General features: G+C 46.8%; 1 protein-coding gene across 1 annotated transcript in view; it reads left to right on the top strand.

The window, feature by feature from the left end:
* The window catches only part of LOC308141088 (protein rogdi homolog), a gene marked incomplete at both ends in the record, with an annotated part of 33,646 nt that overhangs the window by 11,325 nt on the left and 6,343 nt on the right, over positions 1–15,978 (top strand). The gene's annotated exons all lie outside the window — the stretch shown is intronic.

Raw genomic sequence — 15,978 nt, 5'->3', positions numbered from 1 at the left:
ACACACATGTTCTCCACCAACACACATGTTCTCCACCAACATACATGTTCTCCACCAACACACGTTCTCCACCAACACACGTTCTCCACCAATACACATGTTCTCCATCAACCCATATGTTCTCCACCAACACACATGTTCTCCACCAACACACATGTTCTCCATCAACCCACATGTTCTCCACCAACACACATGTTCTCCATCAACCCACATGTTCTCCATCAACATGTTCTCCACCAACACACATGTTCTCCACCAACATACATGTTCTCCACCAACATACATGTTCTCCACCAACACATGTTCTCCATCAACATGTTCTCCACCAACCCACATGTTCTCCACCAACACACATGTTCTCCATCATCACACGTTCTCCACCAACATGTTCTCAACCAACACACATGTTCTCCACCAACATACATGTTCTCCATCATCACACGTTCTCCACCAACATGTTCTCCACCAACATACATGTTCTCCACCAACACACGTTCTCCACCAACACACATGTTCTCCACCAACATACATGTTCTCCACCAACACACGTTCTCCACCAACATGTTCTCCACCAACACACGTTCTCCACCAACATACATGTTCTCCACCAACACACGTTCTCCACCAACACACATGTTCTCCACCAACATACATGTTCTCCACCAACACACGTTCTCCACCAACACACATGTTCTCCATCAACCCACATGTTCTCCACCAACACACATGTTCTCCACCAACACACATGTTCTCCATCAACCCACATGTTCTCCACCAACACACATGTTCTCCATCAACCCACATGTTCTCCATCAACCCACATGTTCTCCACCAACACACATGTTCTCCACCAACATACGTGTTCTCCACCAACACACGTTCTCCACCAACACACATGTTCTCCACCAACACACATGTTCTCCATCAACACACATGTTCTCCACCAACATGTTCTCCATCAACCTACATGTTCTCCACCAACATGTTCTCCACCAACGTACATGTTCTTCACCAACACACGTTCTCCACCAACATGTTCTCCACCAACACACATGTTCTCCACCAACACACATGTTCTCCACCAACATGTTCTCCACCAACACACATGTTCTCCACCAACATACATGTTCTCCACCAACACACGTTCTCCACCAACACACGTTCTCCACCAACACACATGTTCTCCATCAACCCACATGTTCTCCACCAACACACATGTTCTCCATCAACCCACATGTTCTCCACCAACACACATGTTCTCCATCAACCCACATGTTCTCCATCAACATGTTCTCCACCAACACACATGTTCTCCACCAACACACATGTTCTCCACCAACATACATGTTCTCCACCAACATACATGTTCTCCATCATCACACGTTCTCCACCAACATTTTCTCAACCAACACACATGTTCTCCACCAACACACATGTTCTCCACCAACATACATGTTCTCCATCATCACACGTTCTCCACCAACATGTTCTCCACCAACATACATGTTCTCCACCAACACACGTTCTCCACCAACACACATGTTCTCCACCAACATACATGTTCTCCACCAACACACGTTCTCCACCAACATGTTCTCCACCAACACACGTTCTCCACCAACATACATGTTCTCCACCAACACACATGTTCTCCACCAACACACATGTTCTCCATCAACACACATGTTCTCCACCAACATACATGTTCTCCACCAACACACTTTCTCCACCAACACACATGTTCTCCATCAACCCACATGTTCTCCACCAACACACATGTTCTCCACCAACACACATGTTCTCCATCAACACATGTTCTCCACCAACACACATGTTCTCCACCAACACATGTTCTCCACCAACACACATGTTCTCCACCAACACACATGTTCTCCATCAACCAACATGTTCTCCACCAACATGTTCTCCACCAACACACATGTTCTCCACCAACACACGTTCTCCACCAACACACATGTTCTCCACCAACATACATGTTCTCCACCAACACACGTTCTCCACCAACATTTTCTCAACCAACACACATGTTCTCCACCAACACACATGTTCTCCACCAACATACATGTTCTCCATCATCACACGTTCTCCACCAACATGTTCTCCACCAACATACATGTTCTCCACCAACACACGTTCTCCACCAACACACATGTTCTCCACCAACATGTTCTCCACCAACACACGTTCTCCACCAACATGTTCTCCACCAACACACGTTCTCCACCAACATACATGTTCTCCACCAACACACGTTCTCCACCAACACACATGTTCTCCACCAACATACATGTTCTCCACCAACACTCGTTCTCCACCAACACACATGTTCTCCATCAACCCACATGTTCTCCACCAACACACATGTTCTCCATCAACCCACATGTTCTCCACCAACACACATGTTCTCCATCAACCCACATGTTCTCCATCAACCCACATGTTCTCCACCAACACACATGTTCTCCACCAACATACGTGTTCTCCACCAACACACGTTCTCCACCAACATACATGTTCTCCACCAACACACATGTTCTCCACCAACACACATGTTCTCCATCAACACATGTTCTCCACCAACACACATGTTCTCCACCAACACATGTTCTCCACCAACACACATGTTCTCCACCAACACACATGTTCTCCATCAACCAACATGTTCTCCACCAACATGTTCTCCACCAACACACATGTTCTCCACCAACACACATGTTCTCCATCAACACACATCTTCTCCACCAACATACATGTTCTCCACCAACACACTTTCTCCACCAACACACATGTTCTCCATCAACCCACATGTTCTCCACCAACACACATGTTCTCCACCAACACACATGTTCTCCATCAACACATGTTCTCCACCAACACACATGTTCTCCACCAACACATGTTCTCCACCAACACACATGTTCTCCACCAACACACATGTTCTCCATCAACCAACATGTTCTCCACCAACATGTTCTCCACCAACACACATGTTCTCCACCAACACACGTTCTCCACCAACACACATGTTCTCCACCAACATACATGTTCTCCACCAACACACGTTCTCCAACAACACACATGTTCTCCATCAACCCACATGTTCTCCACCAACACACATGTTCTCCACCAACACACATGTTCTCCATCAACCCACATGTTCTCCACCAACACACATGTTCTCCATCAACCCACATGTTCTCCATCAACCCACATGTTCTCCACCAACACACATGTTCTCCACCAACATACGTGTTCTCCACCAACACACGTTCTCCACCAACATACATGTTCTCCACCAACACACATGTTCTCCACCAACACACGTGTTCTCCACCAGCACACATGTTCTCCACCAACACACATGTTCTCCATCATCACATGTTCTCCACCAACACACATGTTCTCCATCAACACATGTTCTCCACCAACACATATGTTCTCCACCAACACATGTTCTCCACCAACACACATGTTCTCCACCAACACACACATTCTCTACCAACACACATGTTCTCCATCAACATGTTCTCCACCAACATACATCTTCTCCACCAACACACATGTTCTCCATCAACCCACATGTTCTCTATCAACCCACATGTTCTCCACCAACATACGTGTTCTCCACCAACACACGTTCTCCACCAACACACATGTTCTCCACCAACACACATGTTCTCCACCAAGACACGTGTTCTCCACCAGCACACATGTTCTCCACCAACACACATGTTCTCCATCAACCCACATGTTCTCCACCAACACACATGTTCTCCATCAACCCACATGTTCTCCATCAACATGTTCTCCACCAACACACATGTTCTCCACCAACATACATGTTCTCCACCAACACATGTTCTCCATCAACATGTTCTCCACCAACACACATGTTCTCCACCAACACACATGTTCTCCACCAACATACATGTTCTCCACCAACATACATGTTCTCCATCATCACACGTTCTCCACCAACATGTTCTCAACCAACACACATGTTCTCCACCAACATACATGTTCTCCATTAACACACGTTCTCCACCAACATGTTCTCCACCAACATACATGTTCTCCACCAACACACTTTCTCCACCAACACACATGTTCTCCATCAACCCACATGTTCTCCACCAACACACATGTTCTCCACCAACACACATGTTCTCCATCAACACATGTTCTCCACCAACACACATGTTCTCCACCAACACATGTTCTCCACCAACACACATGTTCTCCATCAACCAACATGTTCTCCACCAACATGTTCTCCACCAACACACATGTTCTCCACCAACACACGTTCTCCACCAACACACATGTTCTCCACCAACATACATGTTCTCCACCAACACACGTTCTCCACCAACATTTTCTCAACCAACACACATGTTCTCCACCAACACACATGTTCTCCACCAACATACATGTTCTCCATCATCACACGTTCTCCACCAACATGTTCTCCACCAACATACATGTTCTCCACCAACACACGTTCTCCACCAACACACATGTTCTCCACCAACATGTTCTCCACCAACACACGTTCTCCACCAACATGTTCTCCACCAACACACGTTCTCCACCAACATACATGTTCTCCACCAACACACGTTCTCCACCAACACACATGTTCTCCACCAACATACATGTTCTCCACCAACACACGTTCTCCACCAACACACATGTTCTCCATCAACCCACATGTTCTCCACCAACACACATGTTCTCCATCAACCCACATGTTCTCCACCAACACACATGTTCTCCATCAACCCACATGTTCTCCATCAACCCACATGTTCTCCACCAACACACATGTTCTCCACCAACATACGTGTTCTCCACCAACACACGTTCTCCACCAACATACATGTTCTCCACCAACACACATGTTCTCCACCAACACACATGTTCTCCATCAACACATGTTCTCCACCAACACACATGTTCTCCACCAACACATGTTCTCCACCAACACACATGTTCTCCACCAACACACATGTTCTCCATCAACCAACATGTTCTCCACCAACATGTTCTCCACCAACACACATGTTCTCCACCAACACACATGTTCTCCATCAACACACATCTTCTCCACCAACATACATGTTCTCCACCAACACACTTTCTCCACCAACACACATGTTCTCCATCAACCCACATGTTCTCCACCAACACACATGTTCTCCACCAACACACATGTTCTCCATCAACACATGTTCTCCACCAACACACATGTTCTCCACCAACACATGTTCTCCACCAACACACATGTTCTCCACCAACACACATGTTCTCCATCAACCAACATGTTCTCCACCAACATGTTCTCCACCAACACACATGTTCTCCACCAACACACGTTCTCCACCAACACACATGTTCTCCACCAACATACATGTTCTCCACCAACACACGTTCTCCAACAACACACATGTTCTCCATCAACCCACATGTTCTCCACCAACACACATGTTCTCCACCAACACACATGTTCTCCATCAACCCACATGTTCTCCACCAACACACATGTTCTCCATCAACCCACATGTTCTCCATCAACCCACATGTTCTCCACCAACACACATGTTCTCCACCAACATACGTGTTCTCCACCAACACACGTTCTCCACCAACATACATGTTCTCCACCAACACACATGTTCTCCACCAACACACGTGTTCTCCACCAGCACACATGTTCTCCACCAACACACATGTTCTCCATCATCACATGTTCTCCACCAACACACATGTTCTCCATCAACACATGTTCTCCACCAACACATATGTTCTCCACCAACACATGTTCTCCACCAACACACATGTTCTCCACCAACACACACATTCTCTACCAACACACATGTTCTCCATCAACATGTTCTCCACCAACATACATCTTCTCCACCAACACACATGTTCTCCATCAACCCACATGTTCTCTATCAACCCACATGTTCTCCACCAACATACGTGTTCTCCACCAACACACGTTCTCCACCAACACACATGTTCTCCACCAACACACATGTTCTCCACCAAGACACGTGTTCTCCACCAGCACACATGTTCTCCACCAACACACATGTTCTCCATCAACCCACATGTTCTCCACTAACACACATGTTCTCCATCAACCCACATGTTCTCCATCAACATGTTCTCCACCAACACACATGTTCTCCACCAACATACATGTTCTCCACCAACACATGTTCTCCATCAACATGTTCTCCACCAACACACATGTTCTCCACCAACACACATGTTCTCCACCAACATACATGTTCTCCACCAACATACATGTTCTCCATCATCACACGTTCTCCACCAACATGTTCTCAACCAACACACATGTTCTCCACCAACATACATGTTCTCCATTAACACACGTTCTCCACCAACATGTTCTCCACCAACATACATGTTCTCCACCAACACACTTTCTCCAACAACACACATGTTCTCCATCAACCCACATGTTCTCCACCAACACACATGTTCTCCACCAACACACATGTTCTCCATCAACACATGTTCTCCACCAACACACATGTTCTCCACCAACACATGTTCTCCACCAACACACATGTTCTCCATCAACCCACATGTTCTCCACCAACACACATGTTCTCCATCAACCCACATGTTCTCCATCAACCCACATGTTCTCCACCAACACACATGTTCTCCACCAACATACGTGTTCTCCACCAACACACGTTCTCCACCAACATACATGTTCTCCACCAACACACATGTTCTCCACCAACACACGTGTTCTCCACCAGCACACATGTTCTCCACCAACACACATGTTCTCCATCATCACATGTTCTCCACCAACACACATGTTCTCCATCAACACATGTTCTCCACCAACACATATGTTCTCCACCAACACATGTTCTCCACCAACACACATGTTCTCCACCAACACACACATTCTCTACCAACACACATGTTCTCCATCAACATGTTCTCCACCAACATACATCTTCTCCACCAACACACATGTTCTCCATCAACCCACATGTTCTCTATCAACCCACATGTTCTCCACCAACATACGTGTTCTCCACCAACACACGTTCTCCACCAACACACATGTTCTCCACCAACACACATGTTCTCCACCAAGACACGTGTTCTCCACCAGCACACATGTTCTCCACCAACACACATGTTCTCCATCAACCCACATGTTCTCCACCAACACACATGTTCTCCATCAACCCACATGTTCTCCATCAACATGTTCTCCACCAACACACATGTTCTCCACCAACATACATGTTCTCCACCAACACATGTTCTCCATCAACATGTGCTCCACCAACACACATGTTCTCCACCAACACACATGTTCTCCACCAACATACATGTTCTCCACCAACATACATGTTCTCCATCATCACACGTTCTCCACCAACATGTTCTCAACCAACACACATGTTCTCCACCAACATACATGTTCTCCATCATCACACGTTCTCCACCAACATGTTCTCAACCAACACACATGTTCTCCACCAACATACATGTTCTCCACCAACACACTTTCTCCACCAACACACATGTTCTCCATCAACCCACATGTTCTCCACCAACACACATGTTCTCCACCAACACACATGTTCTCCATCAACACATGTTCTCCACCAACACACATGTTCTCCACCAACACATGTTCTCCACCAACACACATGTTCTCCACCAACACACATGTTCTCCATCAACCAACATGTTCTCCACCAACATGTTCTCCACCAACACACATGTTCTCCACCAACACACGTTCTCCACCAACACACATGTTCTCCACCAACATACATGTTCTCCACCAACACACGTTCTCCAACAACACACATGTTCTCCATCAACCCACATGTTCTCCACCAACACACATGTTCTCCACCAACACACATGTTCTCCATCAACCCACATGTTCTCCACCAACACACATGTTCTCCATCAACCCACATGTTCTCCATCAACCCACATGTTCTCCACCAACACACATGTTCTCCACCAACATACGTGTTCTCCACCAACACACGTTCTCCACCAACATACATGTTCTCCACCAACACACATGTTCTCCACCAACACACGTGTTCTCCACCAGCACACATGTTCTCCACCAACACACATGTTCTCCATCATCACATGTTCTCCACCAACACACATGTTCTCCATCAACACATGTTCTCCACCAACACATATGTTCTCCACCAACACATGTTCTCCACCAACACACATGTTCTCCACCAACACACACATTCTCTACCAACACACATGTTCTCCATCAACATGTTCTCCACCAACATACATCTTCTCCACCAACACACATGTTCTCCATCAACCCACATGTTCTCTATCAACCCACATGTTCTCCACCAACATACGTGTTCTCCACCAACACACGTTCTCCACCAACACACATGTTCTCCACCAACACACATGTTCTCCACCAAGACACGTGTTCTCCACCAGCACACATGTTCTCCACCAACACACATGTTCTCCATCAACCCACATGTTCTCCACCAACACACATGTTCTCCATCAACCCACATGTTCTCCATCAACATGTTCTCCACCAACACACATGTTCTCCACCAACATACATGTTCTCCACCAACACATGTTCTCCATCAACATGTTCTCCACCAACACACATGTTCTCCACCAACACACATGTTCTCCACCAACATACATGTTCTCCATCATCACACGTTCTCCACCAACATGTTCTCAACCAACACACATGTTCTCCACCAACATACATGTTCTCCATTAACACACGTTCTCCACCAACATGTTCTCCACCAACACACGTTCTCCACCAACATACATGTTCTCCACCAACACACGTTCTCCACCAACACACATGTTCTCCACCAACATACATGTTCTCCACCAACACACGTTCTCCACCAACACACATGTTCTCTTTCAACCCACATGTTCTCCACCAACACACATGTTCTCCACCAACACACATGTTCTCCATCAACCCACATGTTCTCCACCAACACACATGTTCTCCATCAACCCACATGTTCTCCATCAACCCACATGTTCTCCACCAACACACATGTTCTCCACCAACATACGTGTTCTCCACCAACACACGTTCTCCACCAACATACATGTTCTCCACCAACACACATGTTCTCCACCAACACACGTGTTCTCCACCAGCACACATGTTCTCCACCAACACACATGTTCTCCATCATCACATGTTCTCCACCAACACACATGTTCTCCATCAACACATGTTCTCCACCAACACATATGTTCTCCACCAACACATGTTCTCCACCAACACACATGTTCTCCACCAACACACACGTTCTCTACCAACACACATGTTCTCCATCAACATGTTCTCCACCAACATACATCTTCTCCACCAACACACATATTCTCCATCAACACACATGTTCTCCATCAACACACATGTTCTCCACCAACATGTTCTCCATCAACCCATATGTTCTCCACCAACATGTTCTCCACCAACATACATGTTCTTCACCAACACACGTTCTCCACCAACATACGTTCTCCATCAACCCACATGTTCTCCATCAACCCACATGTTCTCCATCAACCCACATGTTCTCCACCAACATACATTCTCCATCAAACCACATGTTCTCCATCAACCCACATGTTCTCCATCAACACACATGTTCTCCACCAACATACGTGTTCTCCACCAACACACGTTCTCCATCAACCCACATGTTCTTCATCAACCCACATGTTCTCCATCAACCCACATGTTCTCCACCAACATACATGTTCTCCACCAACACACGTTCTCCACCAACACACATGTTCTCCAAGCACCACACATTCTCCATCAACGCACGTTCTACAGCATCACATGTTTTCCATCATCACATGTTCTCCATCAACCCACATGTTCTCCACCAACATGTTCTCCATCAACCCACATGTTCTCCACCAACATGTTCTCCACCAACACACATGTTCTCCACCAACACACATGTTCTCCACCAACATACATGTTCTCCATCATCACACGTTCTCCACCAACATGTTCTCCACCAACATACATGTTCTCCACCAACACACGTTCTCCACCAACACACATGTTCTCCACCAACATACATGTTCTCCACCAACACACGTTCTCCACCAACATGTTCTCCACCAACACACGTTCTCCACCAACATACATGTTCTCCACCAACACACGTTCTACACCAACACACATGTTCTCCACCAACATACATGTTCTCCACCAACACACGTTCTCCACCAACACACATGTTCTCCATCAACCCACATGTTCTTCATCAACCCACATGTTCTCCATCAACCCACATGTTCTCCACCAACATACATGTTCTCCACCAACACACGTTCTCCACCAACACACATGTTCTCCAAGCACCACACATTCTCCATCAACGCACATTCTACAGCATCACATGTTTTCCATCATCACATGTTCTCCATCAACCCACATGTTCTCCATCAACACACATGTTCTCCACCAACATACGTGTTCTCCACCAACACACGTTCTCCATCAACCCACATGTTCTTCATCAACCCACATGTTCTCCATCAACCCACATGTTCTCCATCAACGCACATGTTCTCCACCAACACATGTTCTCCACCAACACACATGTTCTCCAAGCACCACACATTCTCCATCAACGCACGTTCTACAGCATCACATGTTTTCCATCATCACATGTTCTCCATCAACCCACATGTTCTCCACCAACATGTTCTCCATCAACCCACATGTTCTCCACCAACATGTTCTCCATCAACCCACATGTTCTCCACCAACATACGTTCTCCATCAACCCACATGTTCTCCACCAACACACGTTCTCCATCAAACCACATGTTCTCCATCAACCAACATGTTCTCCATCAACACACATGTTCTCCACCAACATACGTGTTCTCCACCAACACACGTTCTCCATCAACCCACATGTTCTTCATCAACCCACATGTTCTCCATCAACCCACATGTTCTCCACCAACATACATGTTCTCCACCAACACACGTTCTCCACCAACACACATGTTCTCCAAGCACCACACATTCTCCATCAACGCACGTTCTACAGCATCACATGTTTTCCATCATCACATGTTCTCCATCAACCCACATGTTCTCCACCAACATGTTCTCCATCAACCCACATGTTCTCCACCAACATGTTCTCCACCAACACACATGTTCTCCACCAACACACATGTTCTCCACCAACATACATGTTCTCCATCATCACACGTTCTCCACCAACATGTTCTCCACCAACATACATGTTCTCCACCAACACACGTTCTCCACCAACACACATGTTCTCCACCAACATACATGTTCTCCACCAACACACGTTCTCCACCAACATGTTCTCCACCAACACACGTTCTCCACCAACATACATGTTCTCCACCAACACACGTTCTACACCAACACACATGTTCTCCACCAACATACATGTTCTCCACCAACACACGTTCTCCACCAACACACATGTTCTCCATCAACCCACATGTTCTTCATCAACCCACATGTTCTCCATCAACCCACATGTTCTCCACCAACATACATGTTCTCCACCAACACACGTTCTCCACCAACACACATGTTCTCCAAGCACCACACATTCTCCATCAACGCACATTCTACAGCATCACATGTTTTCCATCATCACATGTTCTCCATCAACCCACATGTTCTCCATCAACACACATGTTCTCCACCAACATACGTGTTCTCCACCAACACACGTTCTCCATCAACCCACATGTTCTTCATCAACCCACATGTTCTCCATCAACCCACATGTTCTCCATCAACGCACATGTTCTCCACCAACACATGTTCTCCACCAACACACATGTTCTCCAAGCACCACACATTCTCCATCAACGCACGTTCTACAGCATCACATGTTTTCCATCATCACATGTTCTCCATCAACCCACATGTTCTCCACCAACATGTTCTCCATCAACCCACATGTTCTCCACCAACATGTTCTCCATCAACCCACATGTTCTCCACCAACATACGTTCTCCATCAACCCACATGTTCTCCACCAACACACGTTCTCCATCAACCCACATGTTCTCCATCAACCCATCAACCCTCCATCTCCATCAACCCTTCTTCCGGGTCTCAGCGAAGGCGGACGCTTTTTTCTCCTGTCCTCTCCCCCTCGCCCTCCCCGCTTGCTGCTCCGTCCTGTACTGTCTTGTGTCTGATCTATCAAGAGAATCTCTTCAGACCCGCATCCGAACCTAACCGGAACCATGGAATTGATCAGCTGGTCTCTTAATGCGATCGACCAAATTTTTACGACACGAAGATTGGGCAAAGGAGAGCCCGCATGTCCCGATGGGACGGTTGCAGCCGGATACATGCTGGATTCCTGGGGTTCCTGGAGGTTCCTGGGGTTCCTGGAGGCAACTGTGTTTGGCCATTCTTTCCATCGAGGATGTGGGGGACCTCTACATATTGGGATTTATGATAGTAGGTATGCTGCTGATTGGAGCTGGCAGTTTTCTGATCTATCACAAAGTTGAGAAGACGCGGGCCGCCGCATTGGGAAGGCTGCTTATCGTCACTGAAGGACTGTGCCGAGCTTTGAACTCTCAGACTCAGATGTTAAACGAACTCAAGAGCGTGCAGGTCACGATTCTTGAACATTTACGTGAAATTGGATCGATCTTGGAGGATATTCGAGCTCGGAGGGAAGCTAATCATCATTATTCTGCCACAATTGGAGCAGCAGTGTGAGACCAGAGACACTCAAGGTCGACGGATAAAGCTGACGCGCCTGAACGAAAACAAAGAAAATCAAGATTTGGCTCCCAGACACACAGCTGCCAAAGCTGTTTTGTCTTCATATCTCCTGGATGCGCGTGTGAATCAAGGCTCTGCCCCCACCCCCTCACCCCTTACTACCCCTCCTCCCACCCTCCCTCCCCGGACATTCTTGCCTCTGGAATTCCCAGGACATTCACCGCTTTCGCTGTGCCCCTACCCCCAACCACCAGCAGAGGCCACTGGAGAGGGCGGCTGCGTTCCTGGTGAAGGCGTCGCGCCTGAAAAAACCTTCTCCTAGTGGCGGACTGCAGAACTTCCCTTCATGTATCCCAAATGCTGTCTGGAGAAATGTTGTAATCTGTCTGTGTTGATGCTAAACGTGCCCGAGGTGGGTTTTTTCCCCAATTACAGACTGTGCTCCTCAGAACACAGTCTGTAATCTGCCTTTTTCCCTCCTTTCCTCACCTCATGTGTCCTTCTTTCCCCAAAACTTTCTATGTGAATGCAATTTCGTTGTACCTGTACCTGTACCTGTACCTGTACCTGGACCTGTACCTGTACCTGGACCTGTACCTGTACCTGTGCCTGTACCTGTACCTGTACCTGTACAATGACAATAAAGTAACTCAATCTCAATCTCAATGTTCTCCACCAACACACATGTTCTCCACCAACACACATGTTCTCCATCAACACATGTTCTCCACCAACACACATGTTCTCCACCAACACATGTTCTCCACCAACACACATGTTCTCCACCAACACACATGTTCTCCATCAACCAACATGTTCTCCACCAACACACATGTTCTCCATCAACACATGTTCTCCACCAACACACATGTTCTCCACCAACACATGTTCTCCACCAACACACATGTTCTCCACCAACACATGTTCTCCACCAACACACATGTTCTCCACCAACACACATGTTCTCCATCAACACATGTTCTCCACCAACACATGTTCTCCACCAACACACATGTTCTCCACCAACACACATGTTCTCCATCAACCAACATGTTCTCCACCAACATGTTCTCCACCAACACACATGTTCTCCACCAACACACATGTTCTCCATCAACACATGTTCTCCACCAACACACATGTTCTCCACCAACACATGTTCTCCACCAACACACATGTTCTCCACCAACACATGTTCTCCACCAACACACATGTTCTCCACCAACACACATGTTCTCCACCAACATGTTCTCCACCAACACACATGTTCTCCACCAACACACATGTTCTCCATCAACACATGTTCTCCACCAACACACATGTTCTCCACCAACATGTTCTCCACCAACACACATGTTCTCCACCAATATGTTCTCCACCAACATGTTCTCCACCAACATGTTCTCCACCAACACACATGTTCTCCACCAACATGTTCTCCACCAACATACATGTTCTCCACCAACACACATGTTCTCCACCAACACATGTTCTCCACCAACATGTTCTCCACCAACACACATGTTCTCCACCAACACATGTTCTCCACCAACATGTTCTCCACCAACATGTTCTCCACCAACACACATGATCTCTACCAACACATGTTCTCCACCAACATGTTCTCCACCAACATACATGTTCTCCACCAACACACATGTTCTCCACCAACGCATGTTCTCCACCAACATGTTCTCCACCAACACACATGTTCTCCACCAACACACATGTTCTCCATCAACACATGTTCTCCACCAACACACATGTTCTCCACCAACACATGTTCTCCACCAACACACATGTTCTCCACCAACACACATGTTCTCCATCAACCAACATGTTCTCCACCAACACATGTTCTCCACCAACACACACGTTCTCCACCAACACATGTTCTCCACCAACACACATGTTCTCCACCAACACACATGTTCTCCACCAACATGTTCTCCACCAACATGTTCTCCACCAACACACATGTTCTCCACCAACATGTTCTCCACCAACATACATGTTCTCCACCAACACACATGTTCTCCACCAACACATGTTCTCCACCAACATGTTCTCCACCAACACACATGTTCTCCACCAACACATGTTCTCCACCAACATGTTCTCCACCAACATGTTCTCCACCAACACACATGATCTCTACCAACACATGTTCTCCACCAACATGTTCTCCACCAACATACATGTTCTCCACCAACACACATGTTCTCCACCAACGCATGTTCTCCACCAACATGTTCTCCACCAACACACATGTTCTCCACCAACACACATGTTCTCCATCAACACATGTTCTCCACCAACACACATGTTCTCCACCAACACATGTTCTCCACCAACACACATGTTCTCCACCAACACACATGTTCTCCATCAACCAACATGTTCTCCACCAACATGTTCTCCACCAACACACATGTTCTCCACCAACACACATGTTCTCCATCAACACATGTTCTCCACCAACACACATGTTCTCCACCAACACATGTTCTCCACCAACACACATGTTCTCCACCAACACATGTTCTCCACCAACACACATGTTCTCCACCAACACACATGTTCTCCATCAACCAACATGTTCTCCACCAACATGTTCTCCACCAACACACATGTTCTCCACCAACACACATGTTCTCCATCAACACATGTTCTCCACCAACACACATGTTCTCCACCAACACACACGTTCTCCACCAACATGTTCTCCACCAACATGTTCTCCACCAACATGTTCTCCACCAACATACATGTTCTCCGCCAACACACATGTTCTCCACCAACACATGTTCTCCACCAACATGTTCTCCACCAACACACATGTTCTCCACCAACACATGTTCTCCACCAACATGTTCTCCACCAACATGTTCTCCACCAACACACATGATCTCTACCAACACATGTTCTCCACCAACATGTTCTCCACCAACATACATGTTCTCCACCAAAACACATGTTCTCCACCAACGCATGTTCTCCACCAACATGTTCTCCACCAACATACATGTTCTCCACCAACACACATGTTCTCCACCAACGCATGTTCTCCACCAACACACATGTTCTCCACCAACACATGTTCTCCACCAACACACATGTT

Source organism: Blennius ocellaris (assembly GCF_963422515.1).
Source record: "Blennius ocellaris genome assembly, chromosome: 16".
Classification (NCBI taxonomy): Eukaryota; Metazoa; Chordata; class Actinopteri; order Blenniiformes; family Blenniidae; genus Blennius; species Blennius ocellaris.
Note: the sequence above shows the minus strand (reverse complement) of the source record. Positions and strands in the feature narration are given on the sequence as shown.